At 50.0% G+C, this 13,651-nt stretch overlaps 1 protein-coding gene across 2 annotated transcripts in view; it reads left to right on the forward strand.

Moving 5' to 3' along the window:
• Positions 1-13,651, forward strand: part of HDAC7 (histone deacetylase 7) — a 91,501-nt gene that overhangs the window by 18,524 nt on the left and 59,326 nt on the right. The window lies entirely within an intron of this gene.

The following is a 13,651-nucleotide window of genomic DNA, read 5'->3' on the forward strand; positions in this document are numbered from 1 at the left end:
GGAAAAAAGTAAAAACTCCAGAGATGGGACTGTGATGCAAATAGGTTGTTGATAAGAAGCAGCCAGGAAGGCTTCACACAGCAGGAGAGAGGGCAGGCACCCGTGGCAGAGCTGCTTCCTCACAGGGAGGAAAACTGCAAATACCATCAACTAATGACAATGAGTGAAAAAAGAGAATTTACCTATTCTGCATGCTGAAGAAGGTCAATTAGCGGATCTATTGAAGGCACAGCCATGCACAGTGGCTAGGTTGTGGTACTCAACGTTATTAAAACCACTTTATTTAATAGAAGTAAAGTCAAGAAGCCTGGCGGTTAAAGCTTAGATGACACAGATGGGTTCATTCTTACCATGGGTGTTTGTGAGCTCTTTATCAAAAACCTGAAGGATCCCTACTGGTAGGATGAAAAGGGTAAAAAGCCTCTTTTACTGTTTCTTGATGGGCTGATATCCTATGTGTCAGAGAATGCCCTTCTAGGGCTGAAGCATGAGCTTAGAGCTTGAGCTGACATTGGGCAAAGAAAACATGGAAAGATACAGATTTGACAAATAAAATCTCCTTTGGCAGCAATTTCAGAACTTTATGCCCAGACCATGTTCACCTGGTCTTTCTCAGTGTTTTCTGGGAAATAAGGATATGATGGTTTTAGATAAATTTGTCTTGGTGTTTAGAAAAAGCCCCAATGGCGAACCCAGCTCCTCACCCTGCAATGGCAGGCAGAACCAAACCCTGTAGCAATGGCAGAGAATGAGCCACATGTCTGGTTTTTTTTTTTGTTTGTTTGGCTGGGGTTTTTGTTTGTTTGTTTTAAACCAAAACAGGATGATTTCCAGCCGATTACTTTGAATCTGAAGGATGAGTAATCACACGGTCATGGGGATGATGAGGTTACAGTTATTAAAAGAAAGCCTTAAAACTTGTCAAGCATCGTGTTCAAAGCTCACATGAGGGCAGGACCCATGAAACGGGGACCTTTTCATGGGCTGAAACGTTGCTCAGTGAAACCTCAGACTAGATAGCTTCATTGTATAAGCATTGGGTTTTAAAAATAGCTCTATTGGAAATGTTCATATCCATTGTGGATATGAACAACTGCAGTGGAGAAGGTCAGGAGAGAAAATCCAGGGTGTGTTTTGGAAATGGGAGCCTGCATGGGAAGGATTTTCTGCTCCTTGTTTTTGGGATAGCTCTATAGGAGAGGAAAAGAAACCTTCACTTCTCCAAGAGGAGGTGGAGTGGAAACAGACCCTGAGTCAAAGCTGAAGAGGCTACAAAGTGGTCAGGGTGTGGGCAGCAGCAGTGGGAAGAGTGAGTAGGCAACCCAGGAGCTGCTGCCGAGGTGAGTAACTCCGAGCTGGGCTGACACCTTACTGTTTTGTCCCGTAAAGGAGGGTGGCCCTTGAAGAGGCTGGTGTGAATGATGAGGAGCTTTTTGGTGGGATCCAGCTGTTGTCTGTCCCAAGAAAAATTCATAGGCATCTGGCTGTGATGCTTCTCCCACAGCCTCCTCCCTCCAACTTTATCTTACCTCCCTTGTAAGATAAAAACCCGTCAGCATTATTAGCTCCATTTCAAAGATGCCATCAACCACAACCAAAGCAATGGCTTGGCCAGCAAGGTGTTAAAGTCTGTCCTGGAAACTCTCTGAGAGGAAGGGAGCTGGCCAGAGGCAGGTTTGGGTCCCTGCCATCTGCTGCAGAGCAGCCTTGGCCATCTCTTGGCCACCCTCCCTGCCACCACCCTGGCTGGGGGACATTTGTGTCTTGGGTTGTCCCCTCACTCTCTTGGGATTTCTGTGACCTGTGGTATGAGCAGTGCTAGGATGCTCATCTATACATCCCAGCTTGCTCTCCTTGGCTCTGGTAACATCTGCCTCCATCCTATGCCATCACGAGGGGGTTTTACTGGCACCTTCAGAGCACTTTGTGTCGTTGCACCCAGAAATCCTTCCTGTTCCTACCATGGCTGGCCCATGTCCCAGCTCCAGGAGGAAACCCAAGCCATAAGGGATGTCCCCACACTCACAGGTTTTCCCTTTGCACTCACTTTCTACCAGTGCTGGAAGCAGCTTTGAGCAATGTCACAGCAGAGAATGTCTCCTTCAGGACAGCAGTGACATGGACTTGTCCTGGAAGAAGGGAGGGCTGAGCAGGGGAGGCAGCCTGGAGCAGGCTGTGAGCTGGCTGGGGAGTCCCCAGCAGCCCTGGCCTGTCTGCCATGGCTCCCAGAGGGCTGGGGGACCATGGAAAGGCTGTCAGCAGCACTGCCAAGCAGGAAATGGGAACATGACCTCAGCCTGAGACCAAAACTCCCCTTCACTTGGAAGTCTGGCCGCTTCTGCAGCAAGGCTGCTTGCTGGTGTGGCTGCCATCTCAGCTCCACTCGTGGTGGCTCCAGGGAGCTTGTGATGCAGGAGGCTCACCAGCAGTGCTGTGTTGACCAGCCTGAGCTGTTCTTCTTGATAGTCTCCCTCACAAGAGACTTTTGGGCAAGTTAAAAGCAGAAACCACCAGGACTGGCCAAGCTGTGGGTAGGAGATGGTTGCTCAGCAGCCTTTGGGCATATCCTTGCCCAGGGGTTTTAGACATTTTCATCCTCACAACTTAGTATATTTGCTGCTTTGGTTGTCATCTTTTGCACTCTGAACGTGCTCGTTCAGCAATTGTCAGAAGTCAATTTGGGCTTCTCTGTGGCTTTCGGAGGTGCTGAGGCATTGACAAAAGTTTTGCTGTCAGATCTGTGGGGCTGGGGGGAGAAGAGGAGGAGAGCTGGTGCCAGACTGACTTCAGAAGGTGGACTCGTTGAGTGAAAGCAGCTCCAGGCTGTCAGGAGCCACTGGGTTTATTTGCCTCACCAAATTAATTGTGGATCAGGCACTTCACATTCACGTGGACCGTGAGCTCTGGACGTTTCCAAGCAAACTGCAATGGCATCTGTACACGTGTCTATGTCCACTTGGTGGCACTGCGTCTGCCTTGGGTCCTGCAGGTGAGGCACCTGACCTGCTTTTGGAAGATGCTTTCAGATCCTCAGATTAGGTTATGCTACAGGGAGTGACCTGGTGTTAGTTGTAGTTGGTGATGCTCTGGGTACCTGAGCTGTGTGGCTGCAGCCAGGCTCTTCATCATGCTGCATGGCAGGAGGAGAAATGAGCATGAACTGAAATAACAGAGGTTCTGGCTGGATGTGAAGAGAAACTTTTTCCCTGTGCTGACAGTCAAGCATTGGAATAGGTGGTGCAGGCTCCATCCTTGAGCCTTTCAAAACCAAAGCCCCAAGCAACCTACTCTGATCTCAGCTGTCCGTGTTTCAAGCAGGTGGTTGAACTAGATCTCCAGAAGTCCCTCCCAACCTGAATTGTGCTGTGATCCTATAACAACTCTTCCCGCCATAGTAGGAACTTTGCTGCTTATGCTCTCACATCTCAACACATCTGCTGGCAGCAGCTGGCAAGTCCTTCTCCCACCCACCTCATTGGCCATCAGGGTGTCCAGATCCTGGCTTTCTCAGTGTGTCTCTCTCAGCAGACTCTGAGCATTATACAATCTGTTTCACGTTGCCTGTTTGTGCTGCCGACATGTTCACTGGTGAATCAGCACCAGCCTTGGCAGGAAGGCTGGGAGCTGAGGTCATAGCTTGGTGGATGGAAAGATTTGCTAGCACAGTTGTTCATTTCTGTGTGTTTTCTGAGCAATTTTGAATAGAAAGGCAGGTATCCACTTTCCCCTGCAGACCTGCCTAGCCTGGTGGCGCAGCTGCTTTGCTAAGTCTGGAGAGAGCTCTCTGGCTGTTCAGGTAGATCCTGTCCAGGAAGGGGACAACACAGTTGCTGTCACAAAGCTTTAAAACATACCGGTCTTCCTTCTGTAGCCTAATCCAGCCTCCCAGTATTTCCTATCCCAGGATGGCAGCACTTGGGTGGGCTTCACATTCTTATTAATAAGCAAGCAGGTATTGATTCAAGCTATTGAACTGATGGAGAAAGTACCTTGGCCCTGGGTGGATTATAACATCCCTTAAATGCTCTTTATTTCTCACAGAAATCTCTTTATCCCCAAGTGGATCTTGCTCTGCTGTTGAATAAGGTCCTTCTGCACTGAAAAGCAGAATTATATTGCACTGTTGCTCCTGGCAAATACCTCTGATTGCAGTTCATTCATCCTATAACCTGCCCTTGGATGCATACAGTGTCTCATTACACAGCAGGACATACAAAATCTGGATCTTTACTGACCTACTCTGAGGTTTTACCACCCTTCTTCAAGGCCTGCCAAAGCCAGGGTCTGTCCTTGTGCCTTCAGAGTTGTGTTAGACTTTGGTGGAGCCAAGCATGTAGATTTGCCAGTGGGACTTCCCTGAAGGCATGAATTCATCTCACCTACCTTTAGATGTCTTCACCTGAGCGTCACTTCAAGTCAATAGAGGGGAACAGCTTTTCTAGGGCATGAGTCATTTGGGCTATTTTGGAGATGAACTGTACCTGCTCTGCCCAGGGATTTCACATGTTGTTTTTCACTTGTGTGACTGATACGGTGCCCATGGAAAGTTGCCCTCCTAGGTCGGTTCAGTTGTTTTTTCTATCAGCCAGCCTATGGGAAGCTGCTAGATTCAGATGAATGTTTTCCTTTTCTAACTGGCTTAATGAGAAAGTCACAACTGCCCAGGTCAGGTTAAGAAGCTGCCATTTCTTTTTTAGCAGTTGCTGCCAGGTTTAAGTAAACTTGGATGATTCCTGTGCCCAGGCAGGCTCTGAGGAGCTTTAATATGAGGTGCAGCTGTCTTTTTTGTGCCCTCCTAGTCAAAGATCTGCTTTATACACCTCAAAGGTTTGGAGAGGAAAAGCTACTTGCAGAGACCTGTGAGCCACCCAAACCCCCTCTCTGCTGGGGAACCCTCTGGCCCCAGCCTTGCGGCAGGGGCCAGGGGAGTTGGGAAGGGCAGGACCCCAAAAGCTGATACCCTGAACCCTTTCCAGCTGGCTTTAACCCTTGGGCAAGTTCATGCTTAAACCTTTAGAACGCAGGATGCTTGGGTGGTCTCCAAACCCACCCTGAGGGTAGAAGAGGAGAACACATTTTTTGCTGTAGGTGCAAGACAGGCTGGCAGTGTGGACCCAGGGTGGACTCTGGACCGGTGGTCAAGGAGGTTGTGCCGTAACTGGGGGGTTACAGCCTCTGATGCCAGTGTGCCCAGCAGCTCAGAGCACTGCCCGGAGCACGTCAGAGGCTTTTGTTCATTCTCCTGGTGTTTAGGAAAACACGGTTTTGCTGGCTATTATTTCTTTATCTGGATACAAACCCTCTGGACGTTTTAAAGGGAAATAATTTCCAGTCACTCAGGTGGTGACATTTGCAAACTGCCATAAACTTAGACGATCCCTTTCTGTGAAAAAGGCAAGGAAAAGCACATAGGGGTCAACATATATGTACAATGGGCTTTCATGTGACTGCCACATCGGAGTTGCTTTTAAGGCTATGTTAAAAAGGCAGAAGTTTATAGAAACTCCTGTATAAGTTGGGCTGTGCCTTGCTGAAATTGGAGGTGCTGCGGATTTGGCACCCGGCTGTAAGGGAAACGATGAAGCCACAGAGTTACTGCATGTGCTCCTGCAGTCGGGAGAGGGCGTGCAGCGTGGGGCCAAGGGCAGGGTTTGCTACAGAAACATTTAGTCAACTGTTTCGAAAGCTAAATTCGGAGCTGCTCCGGCTCCTTCCCCAGCCCATTGTTGTGGTTTTACAATCACATTTTCCTGTTTTTAAAACAAATGTTTTTCTCTCCCCTGGGGCTGTATGAAAGCCCCACAAGAGCAGCGAGGGAAGGTGGCCACAGAGCTGTGCTGGGCCTGGGGACTGCAGATCTGGAGCTAACCCACCCGCAGGCATTGCCCCTTCCCTCCAGTTGCTCTTCGCTTAGCGCAATGTGTGGTAGCACTAACAACAGCGGGAGGCTGAAACAGGCAGGCAGAAGTGTGATTTTTTAATAATTTTTTTTTAAAAGTCGATGGTTCCTCTTTGCTGTGGTTTCATGCTCCGCAGCAGGATGGTGAAGGTATTTTTGTAGGTCTTATTCAAGGAGTGTCTATTTAAAACAAACTTTAGGGCTGCCAAGCAAATGTCATTGTTCAGTTAAAAGCACAGGCAGAGAGGATGGGGCTTGTGGGAAAATGGGTCTGCTGGTGGCAGCCCCTTGAGGGTTTCTGCCAATTTGGCTGTCTGGCAGGTGCTATGAGGTCTCTGATAGTCCTTGGACCCCAATGCCCAGCTGAATCCATACAGAGGATGGACCCTCCACAGCGTATGCGGTGGCAGTGCAAGACAAGGGCCTGCGGAGGAGAGAAACTATTTATTATACAAGTTCCTGTATGCAGAGTGTTTGCACGCTCCCAATGTTTTGCAATTAAATATGAATAGTTTTACATTTACTGAATTAAAGTCAAGGAGTTTAAATGCTGAGCAGTAGCTGATGCCGAGCTGATTCAGCAATGCCCAGCATTTCCAGGCAGGATGCAACTTTGGGCCAAAACTGCACCAGGAGTGGCCTACCGCCTGCCCAGTGTAGCCAGGACCTGCTCAGCCCCTGCTCTGGCCCCGTTTCCTTCACTTGTACAGCTGAGGCCCTGAAATATGAAACACAAACCCTTCAGTGTCCAGGACACATCCTGAAGACCCAACCGATTGCCCACCACTCGGTGCGTTTTACCCAAAGCACCGCTTGGCGCTTCCTTCCCAGCCCAGCCATGCATTGCCCAATGCATAAGTTGCTGCTCTCATATTGTACATCAGCAAATAAAAAAAGGCATCAAACACTCTTGTGGCCAAGTCAGCAACTTGCCCACCTGCTTGCTGGGTCAGCCAGTCCTACTGCTGCTGGCAGGCTCAGCAGGTTGGCCTCAAACCATTCCAAGCATCCCAAATTTAGTCCCCAGCAGAGAAGAAAAGGCAGAATAGGGGGAAAGGAGAAAGTCTGTGATAGAAAGGTAGGGATAGAGAGGAATGCTATAATCCCTGCTTGTTGCAGCAAGCAGGCTCCCCGCTGCATTTGCAGCCACAGGCTGCTTTGGTCAAGCCATTTGCCGAGGGATGCCAGGTAGCACCATGTCAGGCAGCACTCTGTGGTGTCACCAGCACAAGGCTGGAGTTGAGGCCAGAAAGAGGGAGGTTTTTGTATAGGATCTGAGGAAACAGAACAGGATTTCCTTCCAATTGCATCTACAGACCTGCCAGTGCCAAGACGTGCTGCCTTGGGTGCTGTGTTAGCTGTGGCCCCACTCTGGTGTGATGAAGCTTGTGCAGATGTGGGGAGCAGAGGCAGCTTCATCTCCCCCACCACTCACCCAGTGAGGTGGGTAATGTCCCTGCCTTGGTCTGTAGGTGGAAGATAAGGGCATGCTTGGAGCAGATGCCATGTGCTAGAGCATTAACAGGACATCTGCAGCTACTGAGTGAGAGCAAACAGTAATTTTCAGCATCTTATGATAGGCTAAAGCATCCTACTGCCAGACTGAGTTCCAGCTGCAGCCCAGGGAGGCCAAAATACATCCAAAGCAAGCACAACCCCATTTTCTCCCGGAAAGCAGGATAAACCTTTTTTTTTTTTTTTTTTTTTTTTTTCATATTTTGTGAGGTCTGTAAGTGACCTGGGAGGTCCAGGCCATGCGCAGCCCAGGACCAGACCTAACAAGAGCAGAGCTTTGTGGTTGCAGGGCAGGCAGGTGGACAAGCTGTGTGTTTGGGATGGAGAGTGTGTGGATGGAGGGAGGAGGATGCAAATCAGCACAAAGCCAGGGTGGAGGGTGCTGGGCTGCCACTGAGGCTGTGGGTCCCACCTGCAGCTCTGTGCACTCCCCTCTCATGTTCATGCAGCCCTTGTTTTGCTCAGGTAATTATGGAGCCAGGGGATGCAGTCAGTCCTGGCGGGGGACTGCTGGCTGCTGTTCCCAAATTTTACCAAGTTTTTCCCTGTGATCAGCAGGACCCCTATGCTCGAACACAGCCCTCCTGATGCCAGCAACAGCCAGGTGTTCACCCAATCACCTCTACACACCACAGTGGACATACCAGGCAGCTTTCTCTTCCCAGGGCTCCAGTTAGGACAGCCCCATGTCAGGAGAAATTTGGCTGCAGCCCAGGTTCCCAGTGTGGCTCCATAAAGCAGGGCGGGCCAGGCAGCTGTGCGCACGTCAGAGGATGCTCTCCTCCAGGGAGCGTTGCTCTTGCCTGATCGAAACCACAGTCACTCCTCACCTGCTGCAGCCACCACCTGTGTGGCCTCTTGCTGTTCCAGACTCCTGCTTACGGTGGGCAAAGAGGCTGCAGGCAGCAGATGTGGAAAGGGGAGTGCAGTGGTTCTGAGCTCAGGCAGGCAGGAGGCAGTGGCTGGGGGTCTCTGAGATGCCCCTGGATGGGGGATGGAGGCTGAGAGAGCTGCTGAGCATAGGGCTGCCCGTTCCCCCCATGCACAGGTCTTCCCCAGGCATATGCCCAGCCTTGCGGCTCCTGCCATTTAGGAGGTCAAGAGTGAACCCCCAGCCCTAGAGACATTTCCAGCCTTACATTCATGTTCTCCAGCTCTCTGGCTTGCTGCATGACTTGAGAGCATGGTGTGATGGGTGGGAACTGAAGAAGCACACCTGGCTGCTCAGCAAAGGCTTTGGTAGGGAACCACTACTGTTGCCCACCATCCTTTCCCTCCCAAGCAGACCAAGACCTTCTCCTGGCTCTCCTCCATCCCAAGCGTTGAGGCTGAGCCTGCATGGGGATGCTGCAGGAATCCTCCCTGCTTGCCATGAGCCAGCTGCAGGGGAGCTCAGATGAGCCCAGGCAGCCTTGAGTGCCTTTGTCTCCTTCGCTGGCACTCTGAGGGCTGCACAACTTGTGGGGGTGAAGCACATTCATCTCTGCGGATCAAAATAGCACACTTCTTCCACAACCAGCAGCGGGTTCTGCACATGTCCCCCTGCCTGGCCACAGCAGAGCCCCAGCTTTGCTAGCAATGGTGTGTAAGGGAGGAGAGACCCAAGAAAGGGAAGCAGTGCCTTGCTTTCCAGGCTAAAAATACTGCCTGTGCTTCCAAAATTATCTTGGTTGAATGATCTCGATTGACCCCATGCTCCAAGGCTGCCGGCTGGCTCAAGTTCCTATTAATTACAGTTTCAGCTCTGGCCACCTGGATGGAGGAAGGTCTTGGTGGGATCTTTTTGCTGTTGGAGGTGGATTTTGCTCTTTGTGTGCAGGTAATTTTTGCATGGGGTCGTAAGAGGAGGAGCCAGGGTGGTTCTTTTCAAAACATGAATGTGGAAAAAAATCACAAATTTCAAAGCTGAATACAGAGACCAGAAAAGCTCCAGTTTTCCAGCCCACCCCAAATCTGACCTGTTATTTGAGCTGTTATTTTGTAAGAGAAAAACAGCAGCTTTCTCCAGGATGCCCTGAGGTAGATTCCCATGGGTTATGCTGGAATGGGGAGCAATGTGCAGGAATGAAGGCGCTGGCTGAGGTCTGGAGGACCAGCCCCCAGCTTGCCCTTCCCAATGTGTTTGAGCCTTTTTGAAGGATGAATTTAAATGAATCTAGGGCAATGAACAGGAGAAAGAGCAAGATGGGGAGGATGAAACCCTTTTTCCTGCTGCTGCCCAACATAAACCATAGAGAATGGTCCCCACTAATCACACTTTTGGCTGGTTCCACTGAGTAGGTGAGGACAGAGTGGGCTTGAAGTGTGGACCCCCTGGCCGGGCAGGTGGTGCTCGGGCAAGCCCTCGCAGCCCTGGGAGCCCCCTTGGTGCTCAGCAGTGGGTTCAAGGCAGCTCACCTATCCCATATTTCTGGTTTCCCATTGCTCATGCATCCAGAGAGGCTTTGCAACTCATTGTGTCATTCTTGTCACCGCTTTGCTTTGTGGCATGGTCCTCACGTGGTCCCAAAGCACAGCCCATGCTGGGGCATATGTAGACCCCCTTCCCAGCAGGGGTCTGAGCCTCCAAGCAGCCCCCAGCACGTGCTGGCTTCTCTGCCAGCCTGGGAAATGGCCAGTGCTTTTGCGGCTCATGAAATCAAGGATGTCAATGCTTCCCCCACCAGTCAGCTTCTTCTACGGCACCGATGCTGAGGTTTCCCTATTATCTCCCCCAGCTTGAGTTTGGGACTCATTTACAACCACCTTTAATGTCCAGCACTTCTGTTCCAGTGTTATTTTCCAAAGTGGAGAGGCACTAAGTGTAACCTCTGTAATTATGAGTTATTAAAAAAGCTCTTGTCCCTTCCCTCTATCCTGGCTATAGACTGAACTGCTATCAGTCCATAGGTGTTGTCTGAGGGTCATGCATGTCCTCAGATGAGCTTTTGCCAAGCATTTTCAAAATGAAACTGCGGATCAATGAGGTTTTGAGAGTTTGGAAATGAAAGGCCAATCTGGAAGAAAACTGGCATAAATAAAAGGGTAGGAGAAAGCCCCAAAGGTGAGAGGCACCAGGAGTGGCTGCAGTTTGAAGCTTCACGGAGTGCTGAAAATAAACTGCTTGGCAACTGGGGCTTACAACTGCGTGTCAGCCTGTGTGCATGCATGCATGCATGCATGCTTGATGTGTAACTTCCTATATTTGATCTGGTATCCTAAGAGTGAGCAAAATAGCTCAGCAAAAACACAGCCACTGCCTACCGGTGTTTCAATGTTTATCTTGCTACATACGCACTGATTGACCTCTGAAGACACAGGGTGCTGCAGCTGAGCAGCTGCTCCTCCAGGTCTCGCTCTGGGATGAGGCAGAACTTTGCTCTGCATCTGAAGTGATTTCTTCTTTGGAAAAGAGAAGTGTAATTCAGTGGTCAGAGAATCCCCACACTTTGGATTTCCTGGAAATGCAGCTGTTCTCTTACAGAAGAGCTGTGGCCAAATAACTGCCATCACAGGCTGTTCACCCCATGGTTAGCAAGGAAATCTTGGGTGATACTGCTGTGTCTCTGAATGGGTTTTGAAGCCCCTGAGCACCAGCTCATTTGCTCTGAATTTGTCTCATTTTCTTTGAGGTGCTAGGTCCCCACCATGTCCTGCATGGGGATGCTCCCACTCTCCTGCCCTCAGCTCATTCCTTCCCATCCCATTGTGTCTGGCTGCAACGAGAACTGCCCCCACCCAGCCCCAATACCCCCAAGAGGGCCTGTGGGTGAGCTGCTGCAGCAGGATGATGGGAGAGCCCCGACAGCAGCACGAGTCACTGGGAAACATGCAGGAGAAAGGCTTGTCTTAAGCCTGCAATTTTACGCTATTTAGGAGTTTTACTTAGGGCTATGCAGAAGTGCCTATGCAGTTAGGTTTGCAAAGCTCTCCTCAGGTTAGGGCCTTCTGCCAGCATATTTACTGCCCCTTTTCTCAGCAGTTTGGTGGCTTGGATAGGGTGGCTTGGCTTCCCAGGATGGGGAAGGGGGGACGGGGGGACGGGACGGGACGGGACTCAGGGTCAAATTTGGCTTCTAGCAACAAGGATTTGAATTGTATTTTCCCACTTGCCCAGGGTCCCTCTAACCACTCAGCTGAGGGATTACTGGAACAAGCTGCTCACGATCCCTCCTGTTGAAGCAGGTCTGCTCTATATAATAACTTATGTATTGAGTATGAGACAATTTGGGTCCCTTCTCCTGGAGATGAGGGTGCTCCCATGGGTGAGTAACCTGAGGTTTGGGTCTTGCTCTACCAGTTACTGTATTTGCAGTACAGCTGCTGAGATGCTCAGGGTCAAGAATAAGCAGGCTAGAGGGAGAGGTGAGGGGAGCTACTGTGTTTTAGGATGCGGAAGAGGAGATGAAGGAGAGGTCTAACCACAGCTTACTACAACCTGAGGGCAAGTACAAGATGGCAGAGTCAGCCTATTCCCAGTGGTGCCGCATGTTACAACAAAAGGCATCTGGGACTGTCTGTGGCTGGCTGGCACAGGCTAGACAAGTGGAGGTGTTTCACAGCCCTGGTGTGGGCATGCAGAGAGGTGGAACATCTCCATCCTCGGAGACAACCAGCCTGAGTGAAGCAAATCCATGACCACCCTGCTGTGGTGGTGGTGAGGGTTCTGCTCTGAGCAGGAAGCTGGAGTGGAGCTTCCAGAAGTCCCTTCCCACCAGCACTCCAACTCCCGAGGCATCCGCCTGTCCCAGGGTTGCTGTAGAACTGTTGTTTCGAAAAGAAAACATCACCCAGTCCCAATGGGATGTAGGAATGGGAGGTACTGAGCCTGACCAGAGTGTCAAAAAGCCAGGATGCTACATGCTGGATGATTGAAAGACAACCTAAATATTCATGTGGATTTTAAAGCACCTGAAAATACTGCTCTGAAAAGGAATGTTTAACTCAACCTCAATTAAAGAGCTGCTATGCTCCTTAGGTTTAAGGCAGACTGCGATCTGTGTAATATTCTGGATTAATAGCATTTAGTTTTCAAAGAGAATACACTTAAGACTAATATAAATAGCAGTAGAAAAGGATGGAAACCTTCATGTCTCTTTCCTGCTTGCACATCCCATATCTTTCTGGAGCCACTCTTATTTTTACCAGCTGGATGTATCAAATCCAACTGATGTGGCCACTTGAAAGGACTTGTCACTGGTGACCGAGTCCCAACGGCAGGAAACGGCACCAATCTCGCAGAGACGGCTCTGCGTTTTCAGCTTTGGGTCCTCTGTGCTGCCATACAGCTCTCACTGCAGGCTTTGCTGGATTTCAGATTATGTAAGTAAATCTGTGGTGGAAGAGTCTTTTCCAAAACTTAATTAAGCAAATAAGTGTGGGCTCAGGGTCCAGCTGCGAGAAATTTTAAATGTGTAATTCCTGGTTTGTCCTTTTTAAATGTGTCTGTGAATTGTACTGGACTCTCTTTAGCAAAGAGCATCACCCTGCCTGAGGTGGCAAGGTTTGGGAAGCAAGGTAAAAAGCTGTAGTAACAGCAGAGCTTCTTACCAAAGAGCTGTTGCTGCAACAGGTGAGTTTCTTAAGTTCCTGCATGCAACCAGCCTGAGCCTTACATTTTCTGTGGCTGGGATATATAAGCTGTAGCAAAGTTTCTCTGTGGCTCACTGATCTCAGTAAGATTGGTTTGGTAAGACTGAAGACAGTATGGTTGGCAAGGAGGAGCCTTTGAACCCCCCAGGGGTTAAATTCAGCGAGCACCTTACTGTGTGACTTTTCTATGGAGTTAAAAAATGTTAAGATAGAACTGAAATAGTCTCCATTTGAAGGAAGAATGTAAACCAAACATGGCATCACGTGTCCAAGCAGAACACAGCTCAGACAGAGCACTGCTCCAAAGGCAGCAGCCCCAGCAGCTAAAGCTGCCACTTGCAAATGCTTTTAGGTACTTTGATGGTGGGTTTTATGTCCCATCGAGCTATCGCTGGGACTCTGCACTGCTGTGCCTTGTAGTGTGTATGATGCTTTTCTGTTTGGCCTGCATCAGCTTGCCACCTCATGCATGTGTGTGCACCAGGCACTGCAGGACGAGCACTGGGAAGCCTGTGCGTGTATGCATGGCTGTGGGAACACACAGCAGCTGAGAACCACAGAGCATCCCACAGAGCCACGACGAGTGGCAGTGGCCAGGCACCACAGAGCATCCCATAGTGCCATGATGAGCAGCAGCACCTGGCTTAGGCCCAAGGCTGAGGGGCT

Source organism: Falco peregrinus, chromosome 19 (genome assembly GCF_023634155.1).
Source record: "Falco peregrinus isolate bFalPer1 chromosome 19, bFalPer1.pri, whole genome shotgun sequence".
Lineage (NCBI taxonomy): Eukaryota > Metazoa > Chordata > Aves > Falconiformes > Falconidae > Falco > Falco peregrinus.